We start from the raw sequence: 17,153 nt of genomic DNA, 5'->3' as shown, positions 1-17,153 counted from the left end.
TTGCAGATGAAACTCATCGAGATGGGACTGCAGCGACTGCTTCAACTCATGATATTGGGAACTTGAGGCCCACACAAGCACTGGATGATACCGACGGATTACAGCACATGCAGGAAGCAAGCGACTAGATGAACTATGGGATTTTGTTTAATTTAACTGATGGAATATGCATCGCAGCAGCCAAGGACTGGAGCAAGGACAGGACTTAATTTAACGCATGGCTGCAAGTACACCCGAATAAGGATGAAGTATGCATGCAATGCTCCAGGGGTACAAGGGGCAGCTGCATTGGGTGAAGGGAGGCCAGTGGGCCCGATAAATGTACCTTTGGAATACTTTCTGTGTCCCCTGCCAAGCCCCAGCCTACAGTTATCTACAGGAGGGGGGGGCGGGGTGGGGGGAGTGTATGGATTTTATGAGGAGGTAGAGGCAGCTGCCGTATCTTTGTATGTATGCTTTTCACTTTCCCCATAAGAACCTCCGCACAGCTGGAAACCTTGCCATGCCCCACAACTACTAAGGGACCGGAAAATGGGATTGGACAGTTCAACGAAGGAGATCTATTGTATGATGATGTTCAACATGAAATTGTGCCTGGTTCTGATCAATTTCTCAGGCATACGAACGCCGGCAAGGAATATGTATGGAATATTGAGTAAAGTTGTAATGCAGCAGGCTGCTGATGCCATGGGTGCCAGTAGATTCCGAGGACAGGAGCCAGTTCATAGGACTAAGAGGGGAATAGTTAGTGATGCTGCTACCCCTTTTAACACCAGAACCTCTATAGTGAACTCGTTGGATATACAAGGGCTAAACGAAAAGGTGGAGCAACTTAAAAGGGTGATGAAAGAACCATTAGAACGGGCAGAGCAGAATCAGGAAGATCAAGCCAAACTAGGAAGAGAGGGTGCAGAAATCCAACTGGATAGAATTTCTGTTCTAGAAGCTCATGCCAAAACAATTAATAGCCTTATCAACAGAGAGAAGGAAGATGCTGGAAAGCTTAGACAGAGACAACTCTGCCACGCTTATGGCTTATGATGGTGGGACAGAGACGACATAACCTCGATCAGATCCAAAGGAAGGAGGTACCAGACTGGATAGACAGCTCACATCTGGCTCAATTGGCCAATCGAAAGGGGACACTGGATAACTACTTTGAAGGGACTAACCAAAGTATACCCAGTGATCCCAGACTGACAAATGGGCAAAGCTGCCGGAGTGAGACTGGTCCTGATGATCCCCATAGTCACACAAGACTCGGGGCCGTTTCCCCTTTATCAGCTGGAAAATATCGGGATCATATAAGAAAACACCTCCCAACAGTACGATCTGACCACAACCTCTGCTGTCTGCAGAAACAACACACTCGAAGGGCTCTCCTTAACGGGATGCAAGCAAAGGGGTGACATCACGGTGTGCCCTCACCTGGTGGGACAAGGAGAACTAGACAAGTGCGGGTTCAATCAAACCGATGGATGCATATTAGAAATAGTACCTGCCCACACACATTTTGCCAGAGCAGGCTACAGAGGCAAGGGGAAGAACTGTGTCTCTACCACGCTCTTATGAGTACAAAGCCTACAGTGCCAGATCTCACAGCCAAACTTTTGCTTTATGCCTCTACAGCCCATTACTGTAGAACAAGGCCGCATTATCCAGATTAGACGCCGAGGTACTGAAATCATTAACGTCACCGATCAGCTCCACGACCAGCTACAGGATTATGACGAGCCAGAGAAGGCCCCTATTCCTTATTTAGCTGAGGTACGAAGGGAACTAAGACTCAGTGTGCCAGTCTGTCAAGCTTTAAAACCAATGACAGACAAAGATTGAAATACTGGAAAAGGATACCGATATAGAGTTACAAAATCAGAGTTGGTAGAGGAAGGTCTGGGACTGGGGATAAATGTAAACCTCCACCCCTGGAGTTGAATAATATCGCACGTACTGGTCGGGGTACAGCTGGTCTTAGCTCTTGCATGGGGTATTATGGCCTGTCGATCCTGCAGGCATTATGCACGATGAAGGAGAATCAGAATCAGAGCTCAAGAAAATAAGGAGACCAGCCTAGCAGAGAGACAGGGGGATTTGAAATATAGCAATTTGATATAAGCAACCGGAACTCCTGAAACCATGTGACTGGCCAGCACGTTGAGACAGGGAGTACCGGGTGGTGCATAAAGACATAAATGGGGTAACAAATTATAGCAAATGTTGTCGGTTAAAGGGGATGAGGATTAGTCCCCTATCGAAAGGGGGGATTGTTGTAGGGCGCTTCCAAAGGCAAAGGCACCTGCAGAATATATGTATGTATGTATGTATGTACAAAATGGCTGCCAGATATAAATTGGCTGCCAAAGATTCTGCAAAGCATTAGGGGAATTCAGCTAACCAGCTTGACTACATTTTGAGGTAGCTGATGACACTGCAGTTCCTTACACAGGAACACTGAAAAGGACGTGCTCAGCTCAATGCCTCAAATCAGCAACCCCAGACAAAATGTCCTAGTAGAATACTGAACAAAGAAATTCCTGTCACTGCATAAGGATAAGGAAGTTAGGCGCAAACAGAACCCAAGGACAATAGAGATAAGGGAGTCTGGCAAACATCACGAGGCCATGAATAAGCCCTTAGCTAAACATAAGATGATCACACAGTCTCCTGGTGCCTGGGGGCCAATTCCATTAGCCCAAAGAAACCGATTTGTAAACTATAATCATTATGATTAGATTGTGTCCAGCCGACATGTGCTGAGTAATTGTAATGCACTGCTGTAAAGCATATACATATCGACAGATTTCTCTGTTCAGCGGAGAGTAGTGCCTGGAGTAACCCAGAGGCTTTGTCCCCACCAGCATAAATAAATCGTTTTGATGTTTGGAACCGACCCGAGTGACAAGTGATACTTCCAGAAACCATTCGCACTAACAGTCCCGTTGGAGAATAAGCCACACCCTGAAGTTTCACAGGAATGGTTCACTGGTTCCACCCATACCAAGGTCACTAACAGTAATGTTAGAGTAGGGACACTACCGGTAATGTTAGATTAGGGTCACCACCAGTAACGTTAGAGTAGAGTCACCACCAGTACTGTTAAGTAGGGTCACCACTAGTAATTTTAGAGTAGGGTCAACACCAGTAATGTTAGAGTAGCTTCACCACCAGCGATGTTACAGTAGGTCACCATCAGTAATGTTAGAATCACAACCAGTAATTTTAGAGTAGCGTCATCTCGAGTAATAGTATAGGGGCACAACGGTAATGTTAAATCCCATTCATAATCACAATACAGAACAATTGGAATTATATATAGCTTTCACTGAAGTAATATGAGGTGCAAGAATCTGATGCAGAATCCAGGAGGGAACTTCCCTTGAGCATAACCTCCCTCTGGGTTTATTTTCCGTTCATTGATTTAATGGACTGAGTTTCATTGACGGAGTTGTACAATTTCCCCAAAGGCCTCCGGCCGCGCTGCAGTGGAAAATCTACCCTTGTTTGTTAAGTGACTGGAACAAACGCCAATTATTGTATAACCTGATTTTCTCAGCGGGGCACCGATTATCCTATAAAGGGCGAGCGTTAACGGATCTCAGAGGAACTACAGTCAGAACAGTGAAGCTGGACAGCAGTCAGATATTCTTCCAAAAATGGTACGGCCAATAATTCTTCAGTTTAGGGACATTTACTATCCTTTCCTCGCAGCATTCGGTGTTCCCGGTAAGTCACTATATCCTGTTACCTAACAGCTTTTGTCAACGTCACTGTTAATGATTGTATTACAGATTCCGAGAATTTCTTCACTGCCGTCATTGATGCACTGGGAGAAGTCGGTGAATATCAGAGGGAATCCTCCCAGTCCGCGCAGCCCCGAGGCGCTGTTCTGGTTGCTGGCCGTGGGTGCCAGGTGCTCAACTTTGGTCCATATACTGAGGGAGGGCGAGGCTGATGCCCCGGCCGCTCTAACAGTACATAGTTCACTACAGTTTAGTATAATCATCACATATGTGCCTTTATTCGCTGTCTCCATTAAGCTGATAATCACTTGTACTGCAGCCAGCACCACCCAACAGGGGACCGTGAAAGATATTTGGAGCAATAATTGCCGCTCAGGGGACTGCTCCCCTCCCATCCGCTGCCAAGAATCTTCGCGGCTCCACCAGCTCCTGCTCTGTGAACGAACAGCTCCCTCCGGGCGATTAGAAACAGAAAAAGCGCAGAACTTTGACCCAAACTTAATGTTTGCCTCAGCTGGATGCGTTATTTGAACTGATATATTTCTGGTAATTGTTTGGAAATTATATTTAATACAGCTGACACTCGATGCCACTCCCGGGATCCACTTCGCCAATTAAAGCGATGAAATTCAATGTAAAATCCCATCGAATATTCTTTCCGGCAGTTTCTTATAAAACTGGCTCCTTGCATCACTCAGTACCAGCCTCATGGTGGGGTGGTTTAAGCGCTCCGCACTGCATTGAAATGTGTTTGGATGTATGTAAGGGAATCCGCTTCTTTATTCTCTCTCGAATATGAACAAGTTACAGAACCATCCAAGGATCCGCTTTTAGGGGCTTTTATCTGTAACTGTACCATCCCTGTGAGGTACTGCAGCTTGGCCTGAACCGTAAAGTTAGATTGTGCATCGAGCCTCAAACTGGTGTCAGCGGCGGTGGCGATTGGAATAACAATCGGGAGAGATGTATGACGGGTGGCTGATCCAATGTCGCCCAGATTCAAAGTTGGCCTTTGACCTTGCCCCAGCCCTTGATCCATCTGTGCCTGGTTGTCTTGGTGGTGGGGTCGCTCTCCGTTACAATTTCCCTTATTGATTCCGAGTGACCCTTGGCCACAAAAAACGACAACAGCTGACTGAAGTAAAAATATAAAATGCTGGAAATCTCAGCGGGCCAGGCAGCATCTGTGGAGAGAGAAACGGAGTTAACTTGTCAGATCACTGACCCTTCGTCAGAACAGGCACTAGTTCGAAAAGTAACAGATTTTTAAGGAAGTGCTGGGGCCCTGACAATGGGAGTAGTGGTTAGGAGGAAAGTACAAAATGGAAGGTTATATGATAGGAGGAAGGCAGAATGGATGTCAGAGACAAAGGGGATGATGGGCTGAATTGCGATGGTAATAGCACAAGTTAGGAAACAAAAGGTGAGTCTAGATGGGGTGTGAATGGCGGACTAATTGCCAGCTACCATGGAAAACAGAGGGAAACAAAATAAAAATAAAGGAGGGAGAAAGGTTTTGTAAAAAAAAAAGTGAGGAAAGGGAGCAAAATGTGGGGAGAGGTTATGGTCTTAAATTGTTGAACTCGATGTTGAGCCAGAAGGCTGCAAATTGCCTAAACGAAAGATGATGTGCAGTTCCTCGCGATTGCCTTGAGCTTCATTGGAACAGTGTAGGAGGCCGAAGACGGAGAGGTCAGAATAGGAGTGGAGCGGAGAATTAAAGTGACGGGCGACCGGATGCTCGGGGTCACCCTTGCGAAATGAAATGAGGTGTTTCGCAGAGCGGTCACCCAATCTGCGTTTGGTCTCTCCAATGTAGAGGAGAACATTGGACTGAAGTGTGCTGGACTCTGGGTTTTCAGTCCATTGATATTGAGTGTAGAATGATGTACTACTTTTGCACAAAATGTCATCACCATTCGACTTTGTAAAAATGTAATAGGAAGACATCTTAACTTCTCCCTAAAATACCTGTAAGTTCCTGGTACTGATTATTTACAATCTAAATTAACGACTTGGAAGAAAGGACCGATTTTAAGGTAGCCAAGTTTGCTGGCAATACAAAAATGGAAGGAAAAGCAATTGTGTGAGGCAAACACAAACAATCTGCAAAAGGACATAGACAAGCTAAGTGAGTGGGCAAAAATTTGACAGATGGAGTACAATGTTGGAAAGTGTGAGGTCATGCACTTTGGCAGAAAAAAATCAAATAGCAATATATTATTTAACTGGAGAAAAATTGCAAGGAGCTGCAGCGGAGCCTGGTTTGGGGTGGGGGGGGGGGTACTTGTGCATGAAACATAAAAGGATAGTATGCAGGTACAACAAGTGATCAGGAAGGCCAATGGTATCTTGGCATTTCTTGCAGTATAAAAGCAGGGAAGTCTTACTAGAGCTATATAAGGTATTTGTGAGGCTACACCTGGAATACTGCTTGCAGTTTTGGTTTCCATGTTTACGAAAGGATATACTTGCTTTGGAGGCAGTTTGGACAAGGTTCACTAGGTTGATTCCGGGGATGAGGGGGGTTGACTTATGAGGAAAGGTTGAGTAGGCTGGACCTCTACTCATTGGAATTCAGAAGAATGAGAGGTGATCTGATCGAAACGTATAAGATTATGAGGGGGCTTGAGAAGTTGGATGCAGAGAGGATGTTTCCACTGATGGGGGAGATGAGAACTAGAGGGCACGATCGTAGAACTTAAAATAGAGATGAGGAGAAATTTCTTCTCTCAGAGATTGTAAATCTGTGGAATTCGCTGCCTCAGAGAGCTGTGGAAACTGGGACCTTGAATAAATTTAAAGAGAAATAGACAATTTCTTAAATGATAAGGGGATAAGGGGTTATTGGGAGCGGAGGGAAAAGTGGAGCTGAGTCCATGATCAGATCAGCCATGATCTTATAGAGTGGCGGAGCTGGGGGCTGCATGGTCTACTCCTGCTCAGGTTTCTTATGTTCTTATGACCTCCTGTCCCTCTCTCTTACAGCGAACCTACTGACAGTAGTGATCCTCTCCCGAGGAAACTGCGGCCTTTCCAAATGTATCTCTGTCTAGATGATGGCCATGGCAACAGCAGATCTACTGGTCATGATCTTCAATGTAATAGTGTATCACATTTGTACATATTACTTTCCACATTCCTTCCTATCCTACACTGCCATTTGTAAGTTTATTATTTACATGAATTCTACCAGCCTGAATATGTCGGTGTGGTTTGCAGTCTTGTTCACAGTTGACCGATTTGTAACTGTATGTTGTCAAAAGTTTAAAACAAAGTATTGCAGAGTGAGAACAGCAGCCGCGGTTATAACAACGCTCTCTGTCCTGATGTATATCCAGAGCCTCCCATTTTGGTTTGCTTATAAATTTGAACGAATAATTAACAATATTCATTGGGGTTGTCTCCCCAGAAGTGACTTTTTTACTTCGCCTGCAGGCGTGGATTCTCATGGATGATAAGTGTATTAATGACAATGTTTCCGTTTGCTCTGATATTACTGTTTAATTGCTTGACAGTCAGACGTATTTTAGTGGCCAGTCGAGCCCGCAGGGGACTCCGGGGTCACAGCAGTGAGAATCAGATCCCGAGATGGAGAACCGAAAGAAATCTATTATTTTACTATTCAGCATATCGGGCAGTGTCATAGCGTTGTGGCTGACACCATTCGTTAGTTTTTTAACTACCGGACTGACAAACACCGCGCATTACCGAGGTGATTATAAAGCTCCTGTGTACATCGCCATTGAAACCGGATATATGCTTATGTATTTGAGTTCATGTACAAGCACGTATATCTATGCAGCTACTCAAACTAAATTCAGGGAAGAGCTGAAGAAGGCGGTGAAATCTCCTTGGACATTGATTCTGATATTGGTTACAAAATAAAGAATGCAACCAAAGTATCCTCTCTTAAATAGAGCTAAATTACAGCCAATGTTCCTGGTTAGAATGGGCGCCTTTCTGTTAGAACTAAAATGGTTTGTTTTTGTAATGAGCAGGTATCAGAAAACATTTCTCCCACTTTGTGCCGTACGTGTGATGCCTGCTGCTTTCCCCGGCTGAACATCATCGATTCCCGCTGAAACAGCTTTCATCCCGTTCAAGTTTCAAATAAATTTCGTATAAATGCAAGTTGATGTGTTAGACTAATTGATAATGTTGTTTGCTGTGACTAGTCAAAAGCTCCGTTACCAATTATAAGAAGATTCACAAATGGCACAGATTATCAAAGTCATAAAAACACAAACCAAGCACTGGGGTTCATTTCTATGGGGATAGAATGGAAAATAGAGAAGTTATGTTGAACTGCATGGAAACGGGGTTAGACCATATTTGGAGTACTGAGCATAGTAGTGCTCTCGATCTTATAAAACGGGTATACAAGTACACTAGAAGCTGCAAAAATGACTGATGGAGATAGTAGGAATTTGACTCCTCAATGTGACCTTAGACATTTTTGTACACAGATATTTGCTAAATTTCTCCACTGGTCATCACAATGTTGAAATGTTCGAAGAGAGGAATTAACCATTCGACCCAACCAGTCCTAGGCGGCGTTTACCTAACACTCTTTTAAAAAAAAATCAATCACTTTATCAGCTCTGTCTCAACATCCATTCAACCTACATTTCTTTATCGATCTTCTCAATTTAATCTTTAATAATTGACAGATTTTCTGACTGTTAATGCCACTACGCTACAACTCTTCCTATAAAGAGGGTTATCCTACTATCGGTTATCAATTGCTTACATTTATTCTTATATCTATGGCATTTCTTTATAGATTCCACAACTAGTGGAAGCAGCCTGCTTGTGCCTGCCCTGTCCCATCCCTTCTAAAAGCAACTCACCTGCGTACTACGGGACAAATTATATTAGCCTGGTATCAACGCACAATCTATTCAAAGTTAGAAAAGTGTAGCTAAAATTGTTAATTTAGACCTTCCTTTTGAAGATGGTTGTGTTCTTGCTTGTCCTGAACAGTGAGAAGAAAGTATTTGATAGCTTGATCACCCCAAAAAATGAGGACATTCAAGGGGAGAATCCAATCAAACATGCCCAGACCCCGGATCCATTGATAGGTCGCCAAAAAGGGCAGCTTTGGCTTGTATGTGATATTTGGTGCTGCCTGATCTTAAGACATTGGGGGAAAATTCCGGTCGGAGGCTTCCTTCCCGAATCAAATCTACAAAACTACCTGTCTGTCCTCGAGATACATTGGATTCTGGTCTGAGGCCTTCATTCACTGGTTACGCAGATATGACTTTCACGTACACACGTCTGTTGCAATGACGTGGGCCTGGACCACCAATCACTACCTAGAATTCTGATCGATTAACATGGGAACTCTCTATGTACGAGTTCTCATTACCATCAATAAGAATAACCCCGAAAATAAGAACACAGCACACACAAAAATGTAAAAAAAAAACAAATCAAATACTTAACATTAATTGAAATTAAATGTAATTAAATGTTTTAGAACAAATTATAATTTTTATTTTCTAATGTGTATTAATAGGGTTAAAATAAACTTACCTTAACGGACCGGGTTTTTAACATAAAAATACATGATTAAATTACATTATCTACGCACCTGCTTTTAGCAGACGTTAAAGTTTGAAGGAGATTCGCTGGGCATGATTTGGGCAAATAGCCGAATCTCTGCCACGTGGACATCGTTCTGCCGGGGATGCCTTCCATCCGTCTAGAGAAATTTTGACAGATCAAAAAAGCCGGTTTTCGGCGCATGTGAATTACACCCTGAAATCCGGCGTTTGCAATGCCTCTCCATGTCCGTGCACACTTCGCATGGAATCAGCAAGACCGTAATTATCGGCCAATTGCTATATGTTGCAGAAATAATATGTGGTTCATGAAGCAACCAGCATGTGATATGCATGAAGAATATGTCCTGAGGAATGGTTCCAAAACATGGTCAGTCACGCTGACAACATCACTGCATGAAATGGTTAATGTGGCTCCAGTGAGTGAAAACGTGTAAAACCAAACGGTGGAGATCTGTGTAAATGTCGAGATAGATATATGATAATGATGAGATGTTGTTTCGTGATAGCCTTAAGTATTCTAATGTCAGCAGTTGAGGCACAGTAAGGAAAGGATTAATGAGACTGTCCTCAACTGTGATACTGCATTGGTTTCTCTTTATATTGCAATAATGTCAATCTTTAGCCTTTGCTCGTTATGTAGGAAAGTATAAATCACTCTAAAGTACTATTTGGCTGATGGGTCAAGGCTGACTGCAGGATGAAGGACTACAAAATTAATTAAAGACATGTCACTGTTTACAGATTCATAAATCTCAGAGAAAGTTAATCATTTGAGAAAGCGTGGGATGGTGTTGGTCTGCAAGGGAAAACATCTTGGCACACATCATCATTTTAAGAGACATCAATGATACGTAAACAAAACAAGACTCATAATTCAAGGTTTTACTTGGTAGGATTGCAATTATATTGATCAAGAGTGAAACTATCGATAACCTAACGAGCTAAGAGTATAAAGAAACTAAAGAAATGAAGGACCGTATCCGATTAAAACAAGGGCATAAAAAGCGGCAAAACTAGTGGAAATGCCTCTGCTTTCTCTTCCCCAGATTTTTGTAAAATGCCTGGATGCAACCCATCAGGTTCTGGGTGTGTTATCCCCTTTGGGTTTGATTAGTTTATTTAATATAAACTAATTGGAGAACAGAAGATTGGGAAGTTTTTAAAAACAAGCAAAGAATGACTATAAATGATTAAGAAAAGGAAGATGGATTATGAAAGTAAACTTGCACAAAATATAAAAATAGATAGCAAGAGTTTCTATAAGTATATAAAAAGAAAACGAGTAGCTCAAGTAAATGCTGATCCCTTAGAGGACGAGACCGGGGAATTAGTATTGGGGAACATGGAGATGGCAAAAACTCTAAACAAGTATTTTGTAGCAGTTTTACGGTGAGGACATTATCAATATTCCAACAGTGGATAATCAAGGAGCGATAGAGCGGTGGGGGCGGCGGGGGGGGGGGGGGGGATGCTGGTGGGAAGGCTCTTAACACTATCACAATCACTAAGGAGGTGGTACTAAGTAAGATAATGGAACTAAAGGCAGATAAATCCCCTGGATTTGATAGCTTGCATTCTAGGGTCTTAAGATAAGTAGTGGCAGGGATTGTGGATGCATTGGTTGTAATTTACCAAAATTCCCTGGATTCTGGGGAGGTCCCAGCAGATTGGAAAACTGAAAATGTGACGCCCCTATTCAAAAAAGGAGGCAGACAAAAAGCTTGAAACTATAGACCAGTTAGTTTAACATCTGTGGTTGGGAAAATGTTGGAGTCCATTATTAAAGAAGCAGCAACAACACATTTGGAAAAGTAAAATTCGGTCGCGCAGAGTCAGCATGGATTTATGAAAGGGAAGTCATGTTTGACAAATTTGCTGGAATTCTTTGAGGCTATAAGGAACAGGATAGATAAAGCGGAACCAGTGGATGTGGTGTATTTGGAATTTCAGAAGGCATTTGACAAGGTGTCACTCAAAAGGTTACTGAACAAGATAAAAGTTCACGGTGTTGGGGTTAATATATTAGCGGGGATAGAAGATTGGCTAACTAGCAGAAAACAGAGAGACGGGATAAATGATTCATTCTCTGGTTGGCATTCAGTACCGAGTGGGGTGCCGCAGGTATCAGTGCTGGGACACCCAACTATTTACAATCTATATTAACGACTTTGAAGAAGAGAATGAGTGTAACTTAGCCAAGTTTGCTGACGATACAAAGATGGGAGTAAAAGCAATGTACGAGGAGGACATAAAAAAGCTGCAAATGTATATAGACAGGCTAAGTGAGTGGGAAAATATTTGACAGATGGAGCATAATGTTGGAAAGTGTGAGGTCATGCAGTTTTGCAGAAAAAAATCAAGGAGCAAGTTGTTATTTAAATGGAGAATGATTGCAAAGTGCTGCAGTACAGCGAGACCTGGGGATACTTGGGCATGAAACACAAAAGGATAGGATGCAGGTATATCAAGTGATCAGGAAGGCCAATGGTATCTTGGTCTTTATTGCAAAGGGGATGGAGTATAAAAGCAGGGAAACCTTGTTACAGCTGTACAGGTTATTGGTGAGGTCACATCTGGAATACTGCGTGCAGTTTTGGTTTCCATATTTACGAAAGGATATACTTGCTGCGGAGGGAGTTCAGAGAGGTTGATCCCGGGGATGAGGTGGTTGAGTTATGAGGAAAGGTTGAGTAGGTTGGGACTCTACTCATTGGAATTCAGAAGAATGAGAGGTTATCTTATCGAATCGTATGAAATTATGAGGGGGCTTGACAAGGTGGATGCAGATCGGACGTTCCCACTCGTGGGGGAGACTATAATTAGAGGACATGATCTTAGAACAAAGGGCCGCCTATTTAGAACTGAGATAAGGAGAAATTTCTTCTCTCAGATGGTTATGAATCTAAGGAATTCGCTGCCTCAGAGAGCCGTGGAAGCTGAGACATTGAATAAATTTAAGACAGAAATAGACAGTTTCTTAACCGATAAGGGAATAAGGGGTTATGGGGAGCAGGCAGAGAACTGGAGCTGAGTCCATGATCAGATCAGCCATGATCTTATTAAATGGCTGAGCAGGCTCGAGGGGCCTTATGGCCTACTCCTGTTCCTATTTCTTATGTTCTTATAATACTTGTTAGGCCAATGGTGAAAAAAAACTCGTTTAGCAAGAAAACTATTGTGATTGATAACAGATATGTAAATTAATTATCTTTATATTGCGTTGAATTTTAACGATTATATAATTATGTAATACAGAATTGTGTCGTAGGGGAAGTGAGAGCAATTTGAAGAAAATAGCTGTTTTAATGAGTATTAGACATTTTAAAAGCCTAAGATACTCAGCTCAGAACGGTGACACATTTGAGTCATCAAGCAACCATCATCAATGTCGATGCAATATGCAACTTTTAACGTGATTTAAGTATTATTGCATGTACTGTCTGCTCAACATACCTATACCACCTCACTTCAGTGTTGAAGAACCTTATTGAAAAGCTCCCTCTAACAATAGCCTTAGTAATTTAAATGTCAATGGGCTTCATTTATTAATTGTGATTAAGTGGACAATTTACCCGTCGCACTTTAACATTCCACTTGATCCTGAGATTATTCAAAAGCCAAACTCCTCATGTTTGCAGGCCCAGTGTATCCCAGGCTCTGCCAGTCCAGCTGGCATCCAGCTCCTGGGGAAACTGCTAGTGCATTGCCGTCAGTTTTTTGCAATAGGTACATTCTCATTGAACGTGCAACAATATTTAAATCCAACTGGCAACAAGCAGAGGTTTTAATTCCGTCATGCAGCGATGCATCTGCATGCAGCTGCCATCATGAGAAGCCGAGGTGCAATTGATCATATCACCAATATGTACAGGTAAACAGAAATCAAAGCTTTCCATTACATTATCGTGTCACACTCCATCCCATATATTCAACGCCCCTGATTCTAATTAAACATTTGCCTTGTTGCCTTGACTTTCTCTATTTCTAATGAATGAGTTAATGTGTAACCCAGACAGTCCCGTTTCCTCTATTTATTATTAAACAATAAAAATCTTCCCATGTCCTCTATTTCTAAATAAATGCTGTATCTGCCACATCATTTTCTGATTGGTAATGAACCTAAATTCCCCTCTTTGTTTACATTTAAACATTTACTGCCTTCCACTAACTTTTCCCATTGTCTAATTCTAATGAAACACTCACTGTGTTCCCCTTACTGCCCAAGTCCGCTGGTTCTAATTAAACAATCACCGTGTTGCCCTTACTGCCCCCACGCTTTATTTCTAACTAAACACTCACTGTGTTTCCCTTACTGACACCATTCCCTATTTCTAATTAAACACTCACTGTGATCCCCTTCCTGCCCCAATCTCTATTTCTAATTAAACACTCACTGTGATCCCCTTACTGCCCCATTTTCTTTTTCTAATTAAACACTTACTGTGTTCCCCTTACTGTCCCCATTCTCTATTTCTAATTAAACACTCACCGTTATCCCCTTACTGCCCCCATTCTCTATTTCTAATTAAAAACTCGCTGTGTTCTCCTTATTGCATCCCAATCTCTATTTCTAATTAACCACTCACTGTGTTCCCCTTACTTCCCCCATTCTATATTTCTAATTAAACACTCTCTGTGTTCCCCTTACTTCCCCCACTCTCTTTTTCTAATTAAACACACTGTGTTCCCCTTATTGCCCCCATTCGCTATTTCGAATTAAGCACTCACTGTGTTCCCCTCACTGCCGCACTCTCTTTTTCGAATTAAACACTCACAGTGTTTCCTTTACTGCACCCACTCACTATTTTTAATTAAACACTCACTATGTTCCCCTTACTGCCCCCAATCTCTCTTTCCAATTAAACACTCACCGTGTTCCCCTTACTGCCCCCATTCTCTATTTCTAATTTAAAACTCGCTGTGTTCTCCTTATTGCGCCCAATCTCTATTTCTAATTAACCACTCACTGTGTTCCCCTTACTTCCCCCATTCTCTATTTCTAATTAAACACTCACTGTGTTCCCCTTACTGTCCCCACGCTCTCATTCTAATTAAACAGTCACTGTGTTACCCTTACTGCCCCACCCTCTATTTCTAATTAAACAGTCACCGTGTTCCCCTTACTGCCCCCATTCTCTATTTCTAATTAAAAACTCGCTGTGTTCTCCTTATTGCGCCCACTCTCTATTTCTAATTAACCACTCACTGTGTTCCCCTTACTTCCCCCATTCCCTATTTCTAATTAAACACTCATTGTTTTCCCCTTACTGTCCCCACGCTCTCATTCTAATTAAACAGTCACTGTGTTCCCCTTACTGCCCCAATTCTCTATTTCTAATTTAAACTCACTGTGTTCTCCTTATTGCTCCCATTCTCTATTTCTAATTAACCACTCACTGTGTTCCCTTTGCTGCCCCCACCCTGTATTTCTAATTAAACACTCACTGTGTTCCCCTTACTGTCCCCATTCTCTATTTCTAATTAAACACTCACTGTGTTCCCCTTGCTGCCCCCACTCTGTGGGCCCAAGTTGCCACATGATTTTTAGGAGCAACTGGTGGAGAACGGACTATCTTAGAAATCGCAATTCTCCAGATATTTTTTTCTGCAGTTCTAGTCAGGTAGAACAGTTCGACTTTGGAACATAATTTTTTCTTCAAAAGGGGGCGTGTCCGGCCACTGACGCCTGATTTGAAAGTTTCCACAGTGAAAACGTACTCCAAACTAAAGTAGAATGGAGCAAGTGAAGATTTTTGTAGAACTGAAAAAACCTGTTCTACACATTAAAAAATAAGGCGCAGGTTACAAATTAGGTGTCCAGACCGAGGTGGGCGGGGGGGGGGGGGGGGGGGGGGAAGGGAAGTCATTAAATTCTATAATAAATCCTTATTTATACTTATACAAATATTATATAAATCAATCCAACCTGAATAAAAATTTATAAGCAAAGAAAAGATTAAATAAACCATCTTCCTACCTGTGTGAAAGTGCTTCAGCCAGGGAGAATTCTGCAGCCGTTCGCGCCGCTGAGCGGGGGGGGGGGGGGGGGGGGGGGGAGAAAGCCGTTCGTGCCGCTGAGCGGGTGGCGGGGGGAGAAAGCCTTTCATGCTGCTGAGCAGGGTGGGGGGGGGGTTGGAGAAAGCCGTTCGTGCCGCTGAGCGGGAGGGGGGGGGAACGAGAAAGCGGTTTGTTGCCGCGGAGGGGAGGGGAGGGAGGGGAAGGAGACAGCGGCATGTTGCCGTGGAGGGGAGGGGAAGGAGACAGCGGCTTGTTGCCGTGGAAGGAGGGGAAGGAGACAACGGCTTGTTGTTGCGCAGGGGAGGGGAGGGAGGGTAAGGAGACAGCGGCTTGTTGCTGGGGAGAGAGGGGAGGGAGGGGAAGGAGACAGCGGCTTGTTGCTGGGGAGAGAGGGGAGGGAGGGGAAGGAGACAGCGGCTTGTTGCTGGGGAGAGAGGGGAGGGAGGGGAAGGAGACAGCGGCTTGTTGCTGCGCAGGGGAGGGGAGGGAGGGGAAGGAGACAGTGGCTTGTTGCTGGGGAGAGAGGGGAGGGAGGGGAAGGAGACAGCGGCTTGTTGCTGGGGAGAGAGGGGAGGGAGGGGAAGGAGACAGCGGCTTGTTGCTGCGCAGGGGAGGGGAGGGAGGGGAAGGAGACAGCGGCTTATTGCTGGGGAGAGAGGGGAGGGAGGGGAAGGAGACAGCGGCTTGTTGCTGGGGAGAGAGGGGAGGGAGGGGAAGGAGACAGCGGCTTGTTGCTGCGCAGGGGAGGGGAGGGAGGGGAAGGAGACAGCGGCTTGTTGCTGGGGAGAGAGGGGAGGGAGGGGAAGGAGACAGCGGCTTGTTGCTGGGGAGAGAGGGGAGGGAGGGGAAGGAGACAGCGGCTTGTTGCTGGGGAGAGAGGGGAGGGAGGGGAAGGAGACAGCGGCTTGTTGCTGGGGAGAGAGGGGAGGGAGGGGAAGGAGACAGCGGCTTGTTGCCGTGGAGAGAGCGGAGGGAGGGGAAGGAGACAGCGGCTTGTTGCCGTGCAGGGGAGGGGAGGGTGGGGAAGGAGAGAGCCGTTTGTTGCTGCGGAGGGGAGGGAGACAGTGAGACAGTGAGAAGGGTAGCCTCAGTGCTGATATGCTGATGGCAATGTGATTTTATTAAAACATTTTCAAAAATTAAACAGCGACAAAGAACTACAAAAATGGCCGAGTGCCAATGTTTTTTTCACACTGAGCATGCGCGAAAACTCCAACGCGCACACGAAGCGTTGCCGGCTGGAAAAAAACTAATTTAAATAGTACCCGCCCCCTCCCACTTACAAAATCGGCACGAGTGTAGGCTGCGCCCCCCTGGGCTCTGCGCCAAACAGACAAGAAGCTGCAAAGCGCTCGAGAATAGCGCGTTTTTTTTCTGGCGCCGTTTTAGGCCCGAAAAACGGGCGCCCAGCTCGGAGGGGCGCCCGTTTTTTATCCTGTGGAAACTTGGGCCCTCTATTTCTAATTAAACACTCACTGTGTGACCCTTACTGCCCCCACTCTCTCTTTCTAATTAAACACTCACCGTGTTGCCCTTACTGCCCCCATTCTCTATTTCTAATTAAAAACTCGCTGTGTTCTCCTTATTGCCCCCACTCTCTATTTCTAATTAACCACTCACTGTGTTCCCCTTACTGCCCCCATTCTCTATTTTTAATTAAACACTCACTGTGTTCCCCTTACTGTCCCCACGCTCTCATTCTAATTAAACAGTGACTCTGTTACCCTTACTGCCCCACCCTCTATTTCTAATTAAACAGTCACTGTGTTCCCCTTACTGCCCCCATTCTCTATTTCTAATTAAAAACTCACTGTGTTCTCCT

At 44.1% G+C, this 17,153-nt stretch overlaps 1 protein-coding gene across 9 annotated transcripts in view; it reads left to right on the top strand.

Annotated features, from left to right (window-relative positions):
- Positions 1 to 7,874, top strand: part of LOC139273383 (zinc finger protein 551-like) — a 56,847-nt gene extending 48,973 nt beyond the window's left edge. For 4 of the 9 annotated variants that reach the window (XR_011595094.1, XR_011595093.1, XM_070890223.1 and 1 more), the window contains 2 exons: positions 7 to 3,723; positions 6,729 to 7,874. The gene's annotated coding sequence lies outside the window, so the exon portion shown is untranslated. Of the gene's footprint in view, positions 1 to 6; positions 3,724 to 3,788 lie in introns of all 9 variants that reach the window. The other 5 variants (XM_070890230.1, XM_070890226.1, XM_070890228.1 and 2 more) reach the window with 5 other exon arrangements.
- The last annotated feature ends 9,279 nt before the right edge of the window (positions 7,875 to 17,153 follow it).

This window comes from Pristiophorus japonicus, chromosome 9 (genome assembly GCF_044704955.1).
Source record: "Pristiophorus japonicus isolate sPriJap1 chromosome 9, sPriJap1.hap1, whole genome shotgun sequence".
Taxonomy (NCBI): domain Eukaryota; kingdom Metazoa; phylum Chordata; class Chondrichthyes; family Pristiophoridae; genus Pristiophorus; species Pristiophorus japonicus.
The sequence above is the reverse complement of the archived record's forward strand: the minus strand, read 5'-3'. Positions and strand labels throughout refer to the sequence as shown.